This window comes from Heterocephalus glaber, unplaced genomic scaffold (assembly GCF_053883595.1).
Source record: "Heterocephalus glaber isolate CG9 unplaced genomic scaffold, H.glaber_assembly_v1.0 deba00001764, whole genome shotgun sequence".
Taxonomy (NCBI): Eukaryota; Metazoa; Chordata; class Mammalia; order Rodentia; family Bathyergidae; genus Heterocephalus; species Heterocephalus glaber.
In genome coordinates, this window is record NW_028258461.1 from 7779813 (window position 1) to 7796962 (window position 17150).

Below are 17150 nucleotides of genomic sequence, written 5' to 3' on the forward strand. Positions count from 1 at the left end.
GTTTTAATCACTGATTCTCTATTTCTCCTTTTTTATTCTTTCAACTTCCTGTTGTCACACTGACAGAAATGTAAGGAAGAAATAGAAATCCAAAGTAGATACTTTTCTCAGCCACAAACAGTTAAAATTTGATAGAGGATTGAGATTATTAATTAAAATGAGATTGTGAGGGAATCTGTGGGAAAGAAGGTACAGGGGCGATTGGATCTTATTAGAAAAGAAGGGATGGTTTCTTTCTGAGAAGGAGCAGATTAGATGAGAGTCAGATTGAGTTAATAAAACAAGTGCAACATTCTCAGTTTATTTTTCTGCTGATAGGCCACATTAAGAATCTTTATGTATAATACAAAATAAGTGTCGCATTTACACCTTGATATAACCAACAACTCCTATTGAGCGCTCTGCTGTAGCCATGTAACGGAAATATTTGACATCACTAAATTTGCAACTCAGCAGGGTGTGAGGTTGGAAAGTAGATTTGCATGTCACTAGTCAAACACTCACAGCCAACAACAACCCTCTTCTGTTTTGTTGGTTCTCTTTAAAATGTTATGAAGTATCCTTAGTTTCACCAATATGAAACTATTCAGTCTTTGTACCTCTTCCCAATAATTTTGAAGAATATAGAATGTGTTAACTTTGATCTCTTGGTTATTGTCTACCAGTATTTAATACCATCTTGTTTTCAACACTCTCTACATTAGCTATTATTTCCTCTTAGCATTTAATTTAAATTGACTAGCAACTTCTTTGCTTGCCTTTCCCCCCTTGTAGCCCACTCCTTTCATTTTCATTCCGTTGCCTTCTGTTCAAATAAGGGTTTATTTCTTTAGTGAAGATTTTCACACAATAAACTCAGTTATGCTTTGTTTGTAGAGGTCAAATCATCCCTTTTACTCTTTCAATGATGGTCACGCCAACAAAGATGTCTCAGTCTCCACCAGCAACCAGAATACTACTCCACTTATTGTTGAAGAGATGCCCATTAATTTGATTGTCTTTCTTTTGTAGATAGTATCTTGTTTTCCTTCCATCACTTGAATTTTTTTTAATTCCTTATGATCCTATTGTTTCACTATAGGGTATCTGAGTATGAATTCGTTTTTATTTATCTTGCACAGAGCTTCCTCTCTTCTTTTCTTTTCTTTCTTTCTTTCTTTCTTTCTTTCTTTCTTTCTTTCTTTCTTTCTTTCTTTTTCTTGATACAGGGTCTTGCTCTGTAGTTCAAGCTATCTTTGAGCTCAGTATGTAGTCCAGGCTAGGCACTAACTCACAGCAATCCTCCTGCCTCAGCCTCCTGAGTGCTGGAATTACAGGCATGCACCACCACGCCTGGCCCATGTGTTTCTTAAATACCAGGATTCATGTCTTTTTCTTCAAATCTTGAAATTATTGTCATTATATCTTGAAACATTCAACATACTCTATTATCTCCATCAGAATATCTGGTTAGACTTTGCTTGGCATTCCTCATTTTTCTTTCTATGTCTATTAACTGAAGTCTCGGGACATGGACCTAATGTAAACACATTTTCTTCCAGAGAATAGCACACGTGACCTCTAGTTAAATTGCCAACTGAATCTGTGTTCCCAACTGAAACCTCTTGAGCCTGGCCTTTGCTGTCAGCATTCGTATCACCATTCTTGTCATGTGAGCTCTGATGAGAATCACCCATCAGGCTCCGTTTACAGCATTTTAGGGCTTCTCTCATCCACATCTCCAAGCCTTTCCTACTTCCTCTTGCAAACCAGTTCCAAAGACTTCTAAACCTCACGATCAGGTATAATCACAACAATGACTCTGGTCATTGGTCCTCAAGTACCAATTTTCTGTGTTAGTTTTCTTGCTGCTGAGACACAATACCAAACACCCACAACATGGAGAGATTTAATTTAGCCCATGGTTTAAGGAGATTTAGTATGTGGTCAAAAGGCTTCAAGGGAAGAACATCATGGCAGAAGGGTTTGGCAGAGCAAAGCAGCTTAGTTCATGGGAGCCAAAAAGCAAAGCAGGGAAATAGCATTAGAGAAGGAGGGGCCTGGGACCAGACATAGATCTCAAGCTTATGCATACATGACCCATCCAGGTACACCCAAAAGTGTGCTCCACCAATCCTCTAGGCAGATTTCAAAGCCAATCAAGTTGACAATTCACTTTACCACATTCAGCCACCTGGGATTGGGTATATTCATGGCTCTTGTAAGCAAAACTGCTAAGGACACCAAGGGAATATATATGATCCTCTGCCCTGGTCCCTTCCACAGGCAATGGTGCCCTTATCACACTGAGATCTCCATTTTTCTGTGCAGGATTTCTTGATGATGTAGGACAGAGAGAGGGACAAGATTACTGGTAAATTCCAGCAAATAGGCCTATCCTCTATAGCAGTGATGGTGAACCTTTTAGAGCTTTCAGTGATACAAACAACCTACTGCAGGTGCCATAGGTTCACCGCCACTACTCTATACCATTATTTAAACCATGCATCTCAATCCATATGCTGATTATTGAAAATGGAGAGGAAAAAATAATCTTAAAAAATACAAGTCATTCTCGCATGTTTTTCAATACATACTTATTGTTTATGTGCCAGAAAATATGCTGAGCATGCAGTGGTACACAAATGAGACTATGTATGTGACCATGCCAGGTAAGGCCTTGTAAGGAGTTAGATTTTTCCTTTAAGTGGCATAGGAAGCCATTGGACAGTTTTAAGCAGAAAACCAACCCAATTAGATTTCAGTTATTAGAGAGTTAATCTGGATATTGTGTAAATGATTGAGCAGAAAGGGGCCAAATGTAAGCTTGGAGATAAGCTGGGAACCTCCTGGAAGAGTCTGGAAGAGGAGTAATGGAAGCTTGTCCTAGGGTGGTGGCACTCAGAGTGGTGAGAGTGTCAGAGTTGAGACCTACTTTTATGCAGAGCCCGTAATACCTGCTGATGCATTGGAATTAAGGATATAGGAAAGAGAGAAACCAGAGGCTGTCCTGCATTCCAGGGTGGTACCTGGATTGAGATGGGGAAGCCTGAGAGAAGAAACAGAAATAAGGATCAAGGATTGTAGTTTTGAGCTACCAAGGAATAGAGGATGAGAATGGAGCTATTGCTTAAAGGACAGCTAGTTAAAGAGTTTGGACAGGATCCTATGTGGAAATCTGAGTTAGTGGAGGTTTAGACCATAGTAAGTAACATGATCAGCTTGTGGTATTTAGAATGCAGTTGAGAGTCAAGCATAAGTCTCAAAATGTTAGTAAATATGGTTTTGACTCACATTTTACTCTCAATGAGTAAAAAAAAAACCTGAATGATCTCTCAAGCCTGATAGGACATATGTCATTTACAACTTAAATTTGTATTCTTTTTCTCGTCTCCCATTTTCTGTCTCTAAAAATGTATCCTTTTACAATTATAAGCCCAGGGCCCATGCACATATAGTCACATGCAGACACTGACACATTCGTATACAAACAAAGTTGCACTGTTTTTAATATCCTGAGCAAAAGTAAGTGATCTCACTTAGGAAGCTAGCCTAATTCTCTGCTTCATGCTTCTAAATTACAGGCAATTTTCTTAGGGAGGTGAGTTAATTACTTATTTATTAGTTACTTTGAGAAAGGCTAAAAGTAGATTTTTTTTGTAAATACAATGCATGAAAATTTCTTTGGAGAAATCCAAGGTGTGGAGGATGAGCAGTTCATTCTTGCCTTGGCTCATCATGGAGTAACTTCTGAAACTTCTTTCTAACGCTGCTTTCTGGTGTGAGATTCAGAAGATGTCTCTGGGCATGTGTCACTTGGGCCAAGCAGCCTTGGTTTCTCATGAAACCTCACCAAGCTTTTCTAATTTGCCAACCTTGGCAACCATTCCCTCCAGAAATTGAAAGAACAATGCCAATGTGATGCTTTTGTTCTTCTGCTCAAGAAAGAGATGAAAATATGACTTCCCCAGCCGGAAAGGCTTCTCTGTGGGATGTGAGTGCAGGGTAGAGCTGCAGAGTGCTCTGTTGGATGCAGTGGGGGGATTGTCGTTGGCTTAACAATCATGACACTGAAAATTATATTGAAATATAGGCTTCCATTTCCCCATGTTTCTCCTACTCACACATATCTACCTCAGCCTACAGCCAGCAAGTATTCAGTTTCTCCAAATTCTGATAGCCTCTGGCCCACCCCCACAGCTTTTTCCCCCTCATCTATGCCCTTCTAATATGCAAGCCACAACAACCAACAACTCATTCTTGAATAAAGAACAAGATAAAAGGTATGGAACTTGAGAACCTGAGAGAAAAAAGAAAGATCATTGAGCTTGGGTTGGAATACAGTGGGCCTGACTATTAGAACTGTAATGGAACAGGAGAGGGAGGCCGGTTTACTTTCCACCATCAGCAAAGTAAATGTCAGAAAAACCTTTCCTCAACAGGAACTATTTTTTTTTTCCTTTGGTACTGGAGATGGAACTTGGGACCTTATACTTGTGAGGCAGGCGGCAAAACCACTTAGCTAAATCCCTGACCCTTCTGTTGTAATAATTTTAATGTGATAGTGTCTGCCTAGGCCATTGTGAGGAGCCTAAGAGACAGAATAAGAGAGGAGAGAAGGGAGCTGACAATAAATCACCTAACTCCTTTTCTCAATTATTTCTCTCTCAAAGTGCCAATTGAATAGGAGGCAGATGATGCAAAATCTCTTTCCATCTATAAAATTTCTCTGATATTATATGAAGATGTTAAAAGAAATAATTCTCTTTCTGATTCTCCTCCTCTCACTACTCCCCCTTCCTCAACATACTTGGGTCATTCAATCATTCTTTAATATTTTTTTGAAATTTCTGCTTTAAAAAATCTATGAATGCTTTAAAATAGTGACAGGACACACACAGAGGTAAAAGGGGGTGTAGACCTGTTGACTGAAGGTGAAAAATATCCTTGTATTTCTTCCTCAAAGAACTGAGACATAAAGTGGGTGTAGATCCTCCAGGGTCTTTGTTCTTAAAGATATATGGTTAATATTCCTATTTCTCATCCTATTCAGTGACTGAGTAGAAGGAAATGTGACAAAACCATTCTCCACACAGCTACCAAGCACCCACTTTGTGCCTAGTAAACTGCCTGGCCTAGTAGATGTTCAAAACATCTTTACAAACCACCTACTCTTAGGTTTTGTGCTAGTTGCTGAAGACACAGGGGTGAACGATATAGGTAGTACTTGCCCTCACACAATTCCCAGCCCAGATTTTAGGTAAGCATGTAATGAAATAGTGTTCATACACCTTTCTTTTTACTTTGCTTGCCTCCAGCTCTACTAGGAAATCTTGATTTGTACTATTACTGTTCATATCAGAGGAAGTACTTTACATTTATTTATTTATGGATTTATTTATACATGTTTACGATGCATAATGTTTACATTCCTTGTGTGGTGTTGGTACATGTGAATAACACATTTTAATTCCTTTTTTTAATCTCCTTTCCCTCCTCCTCTCTACTTTAGAGGAAGTACTTTGAAACAGAAGAGTAAATATGTCTCTTGTAGCTGCAGAGAGATCTCATGACATTTGTTTAGGCAAGTGGGAATTAACTTCAGAGGCAGCGGATGCTCTGCCTAAGCTTCATACATGGGGTTTGATTTGTCATTGCTGTTACTAAATGCCTAAATGGCTGTTGCCTGATCTGTCAGGTGTTTTGAGAGTCCTGGTAACATTTGACCTCATCAAGGAAAAACAAAGGCATGGGCTTTGGGGTTTGTTGTCATGATGAGAATAATCCTGGATTAGATCTGAATATGGACCAGTGCCCCAGTCCTGAAAGGCATTACCATGGTGATTGTCATGGCTGACCATGCAGGCCCTAGATGCAGTGTGACTGATCCATCAGTAGTACTTTGGTGGAGTGAATTCATTGAACTGATGTCTGCTGTAGCCAGCTTACTCAGCAAATATGCCCAGCCTTAGGTGACCTCATGAAAGACTTCTGGCCCCAGAACAATGGAAATAGTGCTGGCCTAGCAGACAGAGGTGTGGCGTTTATGCAACATCTGCTATAGCTGGCTCTGTTGCTCTTTATGCTCCGCTGGTGAGTTTCCTTTCTAGCTTTCTAATAACTGTGCCTGATGTCATGGCCAGAGGGCCAACTCACATAATTGTTTGCTGTAGTTAGCGATCAATAAAGTATGAACTATTCCAAGGCTGAGATCTATGTTCCCTTAGTCAAGTGACACTGAATGGAGCCTCCTCCTGGAACTTTTGATGGGATCAGGTATTTGGATGCTCACCAATATCTGTACTATTTTGGAACTCTTCCTCCCAATGGCAACTGCTACTGCAGCTGTGTTCCAAAGGATGAGAAGGAGCTTTTCAGACAGTGATGGCAATGGAAGGCTTGGGAAAGCCACTCCACACAGAGTAACTAGCATGCCAGAATCTCAAGTGTGGATGAGCATTTGTTTCCCATTTAACAACAATAACAAAAATGGACACTGAGGCTTAATGAATGTAAGCATTTTGCTTATATTCAAATATCTAGTAAGTAGCAGAGCCCAGATTTAATCACATGCTTGACTCTAAACCCTATGTAGTTGTATCATGTAGTCTTATGAAGGCTAGGCTTGGAATTTGGATATGTCTTGTTCAGAAGTAGGGATTAACTGGAAGGTTAGAGAGGAGACTTAAATGATGAATGCAGTGTTTTAGGAAGATTAGATTGTCATGTGTAGGCTGGATAAACAAAGTGACAGCCTAAAAATAGAGAACAGTTGGAAGGTATTGTAAAAGCATATGCATAAGTGATGTAAACTTATTACTATGCACCAAGCTATGGATACTTAATTCTCATACCATAATATTTATCACAGTTATAATTGTTATTTTAACTGGCAATTAGTTATATATTTTCCTGGGTTGTGTTGTGATTTTTTGCTATATATGTATATTGTGGAATGATTAATGAAGCTAATTAATGCATGCCTCATTTTAGATACTATTTTTCAGTGAGAACATTTGAAATTTACTCTTAGCAATTTTGAAATACAAAATACAATGTTATTGACTATAGTTACCATGTTAGTGATAGATCTCAAAATCTTTATTCTTTATTCATGTCTAACTGAATCTTTGAACACTGTGATCAACATCTCCTCATTCCTTCACTGCTACTCCAGCTTCTGAGAAGCATCTTTCTACTATGAGTTTGACTTTTTTTCACTCCACTTGAGTGAGATCATGCAGTGTTTGTCTTTCTAAGTGTGTTTTTTTTACACTTAGAAAAATGTCCTCCAGGTTCATCCATCTTGTCATAAATGACAGGCTTTCCTTCTTTGGTAAGGCTGAACACTGTTCTATTGTTCACACGCACCAAACTCTATCCATTCATCTGTTGATGGATACTTAGTTGTTTTTATTTCTTGACATGGAAATGCACATGGAAATGTAGCCAACTCATCAACATACTCATTTAATTTCCTTTGGGTTTATATCCACTAGTGTGCTATCTGTCTCAAATAGTATTTATTTTTAATTTTTGAGGAATCTCCATACTCTTTTCTATAATGGCAGAACCAGTTTACATTCTCGCCAATAGTGTAGAAGATTTTCCCTTTCCTCACATCCTCACTAGCATTTATTATCTCTTATCTTTTTGATAGCAGCCATGCTAACAGGTGTGAGCTGTAATCTCACTGAATCTTTGATTTGTATTTCTCTGATGAGTGATGTTGGGAGTCTTTTCCTGTACCTTTTGGCCATTTGTGTATCTTCTCTAGAAAATGTCTATTTAGGTGTTTCACCATTTTAATTGAGGTAATTTGGTTTTATGGCATATAATTTCATATAATTATATAAATATATTTTAGATATTAATCTCATCACATAAATGGTAACTGGGTGGTGATGGATCCATTAATTAACTTGACTGTGGTGATCATTATATAATGTATGCATATATCAAATTATGTTTGAAAATATATATTTATACATATATATAAATTTGTCAATTATACCTCAGTAAAGAAAAATGGGTTATCAAGTGAGGGAGCTGAAGAGAAGTAGCAAGTGTACATATAGAGCCAAATCACATGTTTTGTCTTCCTCGTCCAAATGTGTGAGCATGGGCATGTTGCCATTTCAAGGCCAAGACAGAAATAGCAACCTTGGGAGCTAAAGATGTGAGAGAGATGGAAGAAGTTGTCCAACAAGTGATTATTAGTTTTTTTTATGCCAAGAGGTTGTATGGCAGTAAAGTATACTTGCAAATGTCCTGGAGAGAGGGACTCTTTAATTGTCCTTGCCACAGACAGGCATGAATGAATGCTCTGATAGTACTGCTGCCACCTGGAGAATTTTACTGAGTCCCTGTTGTTGTGAGATCTTGTCTTTGGAACTCTCAAAAATGATCTTGTCCCTTCCTGGAGACTGTGTCTTTGGCTTTGGCTGTCCAACATAGAGTAGTAACGCCATTGCCGCACTGATTGCATAAGTGATGGGAGCAGCAGTATGGCCTGCCCCTGCCCTGCTGCCTGCACAGTATGGCCTGCAGGCTCATCCTTAGCTCTGCGTCAGGATCCATGTTTTGCATTCTCATTGGTGCATTGAACTTAGATCTTCATGATTCTGCTGTCTGGAAGGTATAGTTAGCTTTCTGTTGTCATAACAAATACCTGAGATAATCAACTTATAGAAAGGAAAGGATTATTTTGGCTCACAGTTTTGGAGCTCTTAGTCCATCGTCATTTGACCCCATTGCCATTGGGCCAGTGGTAAGGCAGTGTGTCATGCCTGGAGCACATGGGGTGAGCAGAGCTGCTCACTTTATGTCTGGGAATGAAAGAGAGTGAGGGACAAACTAGAGCACCCATATCTCCTTTGAAGGGCCCCGGTAACCTAAAGCCTCCCACTAAGCCCCACCTCTCCTAGTCTCCACCACCTCACATTAGCACTGTGCTGGGGACCAAACCTTTACCACTTAGTACTTTGGGGGACATTCCAGATCCAAACTCCCACAAACTCTTTAGTAGGATAGCTTCTTCGGCCTGTCTCCTCCAGTCCACTCAGGACAAATAATAAATGTAAGAAGCCGACAGTCATGTTATCTAGACCATTCCATTCCACAGACTGTGCCTTTCTTCTTACACTCAGATCATCAGCTAGGAATGCAGCTGTTTTTAGGGCAAGTCCACCTCACTGCTGTTTCATTGCCAGGCAGGAAGATAAAGAAGGCCCAGTGGACACTAAAACTCACGGTGACCAAAATGCTAGTATATTTCCATACAAACTGCCATCAGGCTGCCACGAGCTGCCCAGTGTATACCCACTGTCTTTTCTGTCCATCTCTGCTTGTATGGTACTGGAATTCCAAGGGAAAATACCAGTATTTCTCTACCAGGGGAGATATTTCTGTTCTAGAGTACATTTGGCAATGAGTTGGGAGTGCCTGGAGTTGTTACCTGATTGAAGGGGAATATTAGCATTTTATGGGCAAATGCCAGAATTGGGAAAGGCTCTGCCTTGAATGAAATGTCCCATACAAGAAGGAATTATCTGGACCCATATGCTAAATGCCACTGAAGGAAAACCATAGAGGGGAAACTGGTGTGGTTGGCAGAGCAGAATTCCTATGGGATTTCTAGAGTTATTAATGATCTATAACGAATGCTTAAAGCAGTGCTTCTGAATGTGTTGTGTCAATAATCAAAATATACAGTGAATGTTTATGTCTAAAAAAGTATTATAATAAAAGACACATTGCCATTAATCCCCCTCAAAATACTCCCCTTTGCTCCAAACAGTTATCCCATCATTTTTGCCACTTTCTGAAGCGGCTCTGGAAGTCTTCTTTTGTGTCTTTCTGAGATGTGTTTACAATAATATGATGAGTGCCACTGCCAAGTGCCATCCAATGGAAAGGCAGGGTTGTAAAAACATTTCAGTGTGTCCTCATCCACCTTATTCACTGAATCTGGCATTGCGTGACTTATGGCTCTTCTTCAGAGTGAAAGCGACCATGAAAGGTAAACATTTTGAATTAACTCAGGACATTGAGGCAGTCACAACCTTACAACTAAAGACACTCACAAAAGAGGACTTGGAGAACTGCTTCAGAAAGTGTCGAGTGATGGGATAAGTGAGAGGAAATATTTTGAGTAGGATTAATAGCAATGTGTTTTTGCTGTAATACATTTTTTTAAAATGCAAATATTCATTTTTTTATCATACCTCATATGTCAACTACATCAGAATTACCTGGGTGCCAATAAAGTTGACTTTCTGAGTCTCTCTCAAGTCTTAAATGAATCAGTCTTTGGGAGAGGCAGCAAAGGATCTACATCTCACAAGCATGTCAAGTGATCATTATGTGCACTAATGCTTGAAAGCCACTAGAGTAAAGAATCTTTCTAAGAAGTGAGAGGCTAAGGGCTAAACTAATGAAGATGTGTCTGTAGTTAAAGGCATGGAGGAAGCCAGCCTTACCCACTGAGAGCAGTAGAAAGGGAGGAGGGTGTGGGCAATGGAAAGAGATATTTAGGATACCTATAGGGAAATAAAGGAATGTTTATTTCTTCTTTGAAAATATTGTAAATCTCATTGTTTTTAAAATGGCCCCAGTCTTAAAGGCCTTGAAGAATCTTTTTACAAAATAGAATCTAGAAACAGCCAATAAACCTTTGAGAAAATGTTTAACTTCCTTCTCTAGGTAGTTATGGAAATTCAAATTAGTAAAACATCTATTTTTTTGCATTTATTAAGTTGACAATAGTTTCATTTATTTTGAATTTTAATAACTGCCATTGTCGAAGACAATCAAGTTGACACTGTTGGAGTGGTACATCCAAAGAGTCATTCTGGAAATCTTGGTAACAAGATATATCTAAATCTTTAAAATGTGCATATGATTGATTTTACATTTAGAGCATAAACTAAAAAAATTTCATTGTTATTACCTTTTGTCTGCAAATCAGATTTTGATGTTCATTGCTGCTTTGTATATTAATGTTTAGTATTGTAGGATTGATTGGTAGAATATTATGATATTATGTGGCTATTTAAAATTTAAATTGACAATGAATTTTAGTTACATAGATGATATTTGTTATATGGTGTTAAATGCAAAGATTGAAGAAAAAAGTCTGACTCCAGTTGTGTGAGAGAAAAATGTTAACAGTATGTAGACAAATAGAACTGGAATAAAAATGTTGCCAAGATGTTGATAGAGGACTATTCATAGTTCGCAGGTTTGTGTATAATTTTTAGCTTCTTTGTTACTTTCCCAATTTCCAAATTATCCACAATGGTGAATCTTAGTAAGCAGAAACAAGAAACAAGTTAATTTAAATATACTTATGGAAGAGACTGGAGGCAAGGAAGATGTAAAGTCTTTCAATTCCATTTCAGTGATTTGGGTGGGATGGGGACTGCCGATTTCATTTATCTTAATATAATTGGCCCTATGCCCACTAGCTGATATCAATATAGCATTACCTAAAAGGGAAATGTATTAGTGCTTGTTTTCACCTCTTGGGTACATTCTATTACTAGTCTCATATTCATTTCATGCATGTCATTCCCAACTGGTAGATGGTTGGAATGAAGTAGCTACTTGGGCAGTAGCATTACGTTGGGGTTTATTTATTTTAATTTACATTTCATGAATATCAAATAAGTTGGATTAACCAAAAGTTTCAGTAAGCCATCAACAAACTTTGCAAACACATGTTGCTCTTTTGTTTCCTCTTTCAGAATGTTGTATTGCATACTTCTCCCTTGAGTTACTTGTTGTTTGTAGCTCTCAGAGAATTACTAAATTGAATCTCTCTAGTGATATTTATGAATACATTACAGATATAATAATATACTTAACGGAGTCATTTTGTCAGGAGGAAGTTCGTTTCCTAGTGAATCAGATGCAACAAAAACTGTTTATTTTTAAATTCAAATCAACCAATACCATACTAATTCTATTTTGAGACCAAGCTTGAGAATAACTATATTTAAAAGATATTGATTATACCCATATTCTGTATAACTTCACAGATTCCTAAGAAAATTGGATTGAGTTACTGCAAATAACTGGACTTGGTACACTAGAGTGTTAGCAAACCAAACAAGCTGTAGGCAGTGCATCACACCACACACTTGCCTCACTTCTTTTGATAGAGGGAGTTAGCTTCTAATTATTTGTGAAGCTGTCACTACATCCTCGGTAATAATAACACGGTCTTCATAATCAGATACTTCTTTGACTCTATGCTATGAACAGAGAGCTGATAAATAGGGTGCATTAGCTCAGATGCTGTTTTTCTTCATGCTATTAGTTTTCTGAAAAGAAGCATTGAGTTTTGGGATTAGTCAGAAGACCCTGGAAGAAAATTCTCCCAAGTCAAGTATGTGTGAATACGAAGGAGCATCTCTGCTACAGGAAATAGATTTTATAGGCTATGGGGCCCACATGGAAATGAACCTCAGATATACATCTATCCTCTGACTCTAGTGGAGAATCGACAACAGCTAGCCATTGGAGATCTTCTGTGGGGGTGAGATCCAGAGTTTAGGTTAAACCTCCTGGATCACACTCACTGCATCAGTGCCTCCTCAGATTTCCTGGTGGATTGAAGTTTTGATCTTATTTTTCAGTGATCCCACACTGGTTGTAACCACTTAGATGGATGGTTATAATATAAGCTTGTCCTTATAGCTATAATTTAAATATTATATAATAATCATTTTGATTTTCATAGAACTTTTTTTCTATGACCTTCTAGGATATTCATACTAATTAGCTTTTCTGCTGAGAAGAATTGTGTCTGGTCAGCAAGGAAGGTACTATAGGATCTTCAGTCTTGTCTCACAAACCTCTGGGTCCCACTGTGTTTTGGAATATAGAACATTATTATATATTAGAATGGTAATAAAGTGGGATAAATAAAGACAGTAAGTAGCCTCAGGACAGTTTAGGTCAAATTTTCCTGCCAAATGTGTTCAGTTCAGGTCAGATAATGCCATGAAAAGATTTCTTTCTTTTGGTCTTCAGATGTCTCTGGATTCTGGAATTGCTGATATGGTAATAAAGTATGGTGGACCCGTGTTACCCAGTAATAATGAATATAAGCATTAGGAGAAGAGATATGCCATTCTGGGTCCTCTGCTTGGCTCAGTTGAATTATGGTTCTGCTATGAGTGCACCTAAGAAATATTTTGTGGACAGACTGGAGTCAGGGTTATCCTAATGGATCTGTTCTTCATCATAACTTCTAATGCCCAAGCAATATCTGGGTGCCTATGCTGGGGACTGTGCCAGGTGCCTCAACAGGCCAGATAACTTACTCAGACTTACTCAGAATTATCCACCTAGCAAGGGGATGAACAAGACAAGCCTCAGATGAAGCTATGCACTAAGGCTTTTTTGTCCTAGCCCCTCAGTGACTCAAAACATGAAATCGTCATTCTCAAGCATGAAGCTCAGCTTCTTGCAAGAAAGGCAACATAGCTAGGTGAAGAGATCATTTGGGTGGTCGTACTTGATTTGTCACTTGTTAGGTGATAATGTGTGCTCTTGGGAAAGTCATTTCAACTCTTTAGGTATCAATTTCCTTAGCTATAAAATGGTAATGAATCCCTCCCCAGCCCACTTGACAATATAACTGTGGGAATTTTGATGGATAATAATTTTGAGGGGGACCCCACTGCAGACAGGCAGGTCTGCCCATGCCCTACCCAGGTCCTGAGTCACACAGAACAGGCTGAATCAGCCAGCTGCAGACAGGCAGGTCTGTGCATGCCCTACCGAGGTCCCAAGTCGCGCGGAAGACAACAAGTCACCCCACTGCAGACAGGCAGCCACCTGGTTCCACACTTCAAAGACACAGAGGACACCAGACCACCAGACCAAGGTACTGAGTCCCGCTGCCCCCGGCCCAGAGGTAGGGGCTTCTGAGCCGTCATCCCACTGCTCCTGGTCCAGAGGAAGGGGCTTCCCAGTAACTCTCTCTCCCGCTGCTCCCAGCCCACAGGAAAGGGCTTTTGGATCACCATCCCTACCAGTGCTCACGGCCCCTGTCCCAACTCTCCCAGCTCAGAGGAGGTAATCTGGGCAGGCACTAACAGCCCTCCGCCCCAGTCAAAATGAGAAAACACATGAATAAGTCTCAAAACCAGACTTTCAGATCACCTACAGCAACCCCAAAGGGAAATGAGATGGAACACTCTGATGCTCAACCACCTGGACCCACTGAACTGGCAACAAAAAGGGATCTGGAAAAAATGAAATCAGAAATAATTTCTCAGATAAAAGGAGAAATTGTGCCCCTAGTGCAAGACATGATTAATAAATCTAGAGAGGAGCTCAGGGACATGATGGAATCCCAACATAAGAAACAAATGGAATCCATAAAACAGATGCAAATAGATTTCCAGGACATGAAAATCTCCATTGAAAGTCTACAGAGCAGAATGAGCCAATGTGAGGACAGAATTTCACATATAGAAGATAAGATTGCAATTAGTGACCAGGAAAAGAAAAATTGCTTCAAAATTATAAGGGAACATGGGAAATCAATCCAGCAGCTGCGAGATGATGCAAAGAGGAATAACATAAGACTGATTGGGCTCAATGAAGAAACAGGAGAGAGTGCAGATGGCATAAAAAAATCTCTTCACAGAAATAATTGCAGAAAACTTCCCAAGCAGGGGAAAAGAGCTTGACATACAGATAAGTGAGGCATATAGGACTCCAAATAGCCTTGATCAAAAAAATCTACACATAGGCATATAATTGTTAAGATTCCAGAAACACAACAGAAGAACAAAGTTCTCCAAGCAGTCAGAGAAAAGAAACAAATCACATACACAGGAAAGCCCATCAGAATCTCAGCAGACTTCTCAACAAAAACCATCAAGGCAGGAAGAGCTTGGAGTGACATATTCCGAGCCCTAAAAGAAAACAGCCTCCAACCCAGATTGATGTACCCTGCAAAACTATCTTTCAAAATGGATGGAGAAATAAGATACTTTCATGACAAAGAGCACCTTAGGAACTTTGTGAATACCAAACCAGCACTCCAAAGAATTTTACACAATAGCCTAGGAACAGACATTGAGGATCACAACTCCAGGAAGCACAGCAGAATGAACCCATCTGGCATGACAAGAAATTAAATGTAAAGGGGGAGAACCCCAAAAAAAGAAAAAGTCATGGCAATGACAAGTCAATACATTTCAGTTATAACCATCAATGTTAATGGTCTCAATTCACCAATCAAAAGAAATAGACTAGCAGAATGGGTCAAGAAGCAAAATCCAACAATATGCTGCATACAAGAAACACACTTAATTCAAAAGGAAACTCATAGACTGAAAGTTAAAGGGTGGAAAACAATACTGCATGTGACAGAAACCCCCCAAAAAAGCAGGAGTAGCTATCCTCTTTGCAGATCAAGTCGATTTCAAACCAACACTGATTAAGAGAGATGAAGAAGGACACTACATCCTTGTAAAGGGAAGAATCCAAGAGGAAGAGATGACAATCATAAATATCTATGCACCAAACACTAGTGCACCCAACTATATAAAACAAATACTAATGGACATGAAAAGTCATCTGTGCACTAATACAATTGTAGTGGGGGACCTCAACACCCCACTGTCACAAATAGATAGATCAACTAGACTAAAAATAAGTAATGAAATACTGGAACTCCATCAAACTCTTGAACAAATGAACTTAACAGATGTTTACAGAGTCTTCCACCCCACAACATCAGAATACACATTCTTCTCAGCTGCACATGGGTCATTCTCCAAAATAGACCACATACTCACACATAGAACATGTTTAAGTAAGTGCAAAGGAGTTGAAGTTATCCCCTGTATATTATCAGACCATAGTGCAATGAAATTGGAGATCCATAGCAAAAGAAACTCAAAAAATTTCATAAGCACGTAGAAATTGAACAACACACTTCTGAATAACCAATGGGTCACAGAGGAAATTAAAGAAGAAATCAGACAGTTTCTTCAATTAAATGACAATGACAATACAACATATCAGAATCTATGGGACACAATGAAAGCAGTCTTACGAGGGAAATTCATAGCAGTGAATATGCATATTAGGAAAACAGAATGAGCCCAATTAAACAACCTGATGCTGAACCTCAAGCTTCTAGAAAAACAAGACCAGGAAAACCCCAGAGCTCATACAAGGGAGGAAATTATAAAGATCAGAGGAGAAATCAATGCAATGGAGACTAAGAGAACGATACAAAAAATCAATGAAGCCAAGAGTTGGTTCTTCAAAAGAATCAACAAAATTGACAAACCTTTAGCCAACCTTGTCAGAAAAAGGAAAGAAAAGGCCCAAATCCATGCAATTAGGAATGAAAAGGGTGAAATTACAACTGACCCAGCAGAAATCCAGAGGATCATCAATACCTACTTCCAGAAACTATACGCCAATAAGATGGACAACACAGAAGAAATGGACAGATTCCTAGATACATATGAATTACCAAAGTTGAACGAAGAAGACCTAAAAACTCTGAACAACCCAATCTCAACCAATGAAATTGAAAATGTAATTAAAAACTTATCAACTAAGAAAAGCCCAGGCCCTGATGGCTTCACTGCTGAATTCTATAAGACATTTAGAGAGGAACTGCTGCAACTACTGTTTAAACTCTTCAATGAAATTGAAAGGGAAGCAATACTCCCAAGTTCATTCCTGGAAGCAAGCATCACCTTGATCCCCAAAGCAGAGAAAGACCCAACCGACAAAGAGAACTCTAGGCCAATCTCACTAATGAACATAGATGGAAAAATCCTTAATAAGATAATGGCAAACAAAATGCAGAAGATCATCATGAAGATCATACACCCTGATCAAGTGGGATTCATCCCAGGGATGCAGGGATGGTTCAATATACAAAAATCAATCAATGTAATACACTATATCAATAGAGCCAAGGACAAAAACCATATGATTATCTCCATAGATGCAGAAAAAGCATTTGACAAAATCCAACATGCATTTCTGATAAAAACCCTACAAAAAATTGGAATACATGGTCTCTACCTCAAACTGAAAGAAGCCATCTATGAAAAACCAACAGCCAATATCATACTAAATGGTCAAAAACTGAAATCCTTCACACTAAAATCAGGAAGAAG

At 38.9% G+C, this 17150-nt stretch overlaps 1 protein-coding gene across 6 annotated transcripts in view; it reads left to right on the plus strand.

Moving 5' to 3' along the window:
• Positions 1-17150, plus strand: part of Fgf13 (fibroblast growth factor 13) — a 514864-nt gene that overhangs the window by 257422 nt on the left and 240292 nt on the right. The window lies entirely within an intron of this gene.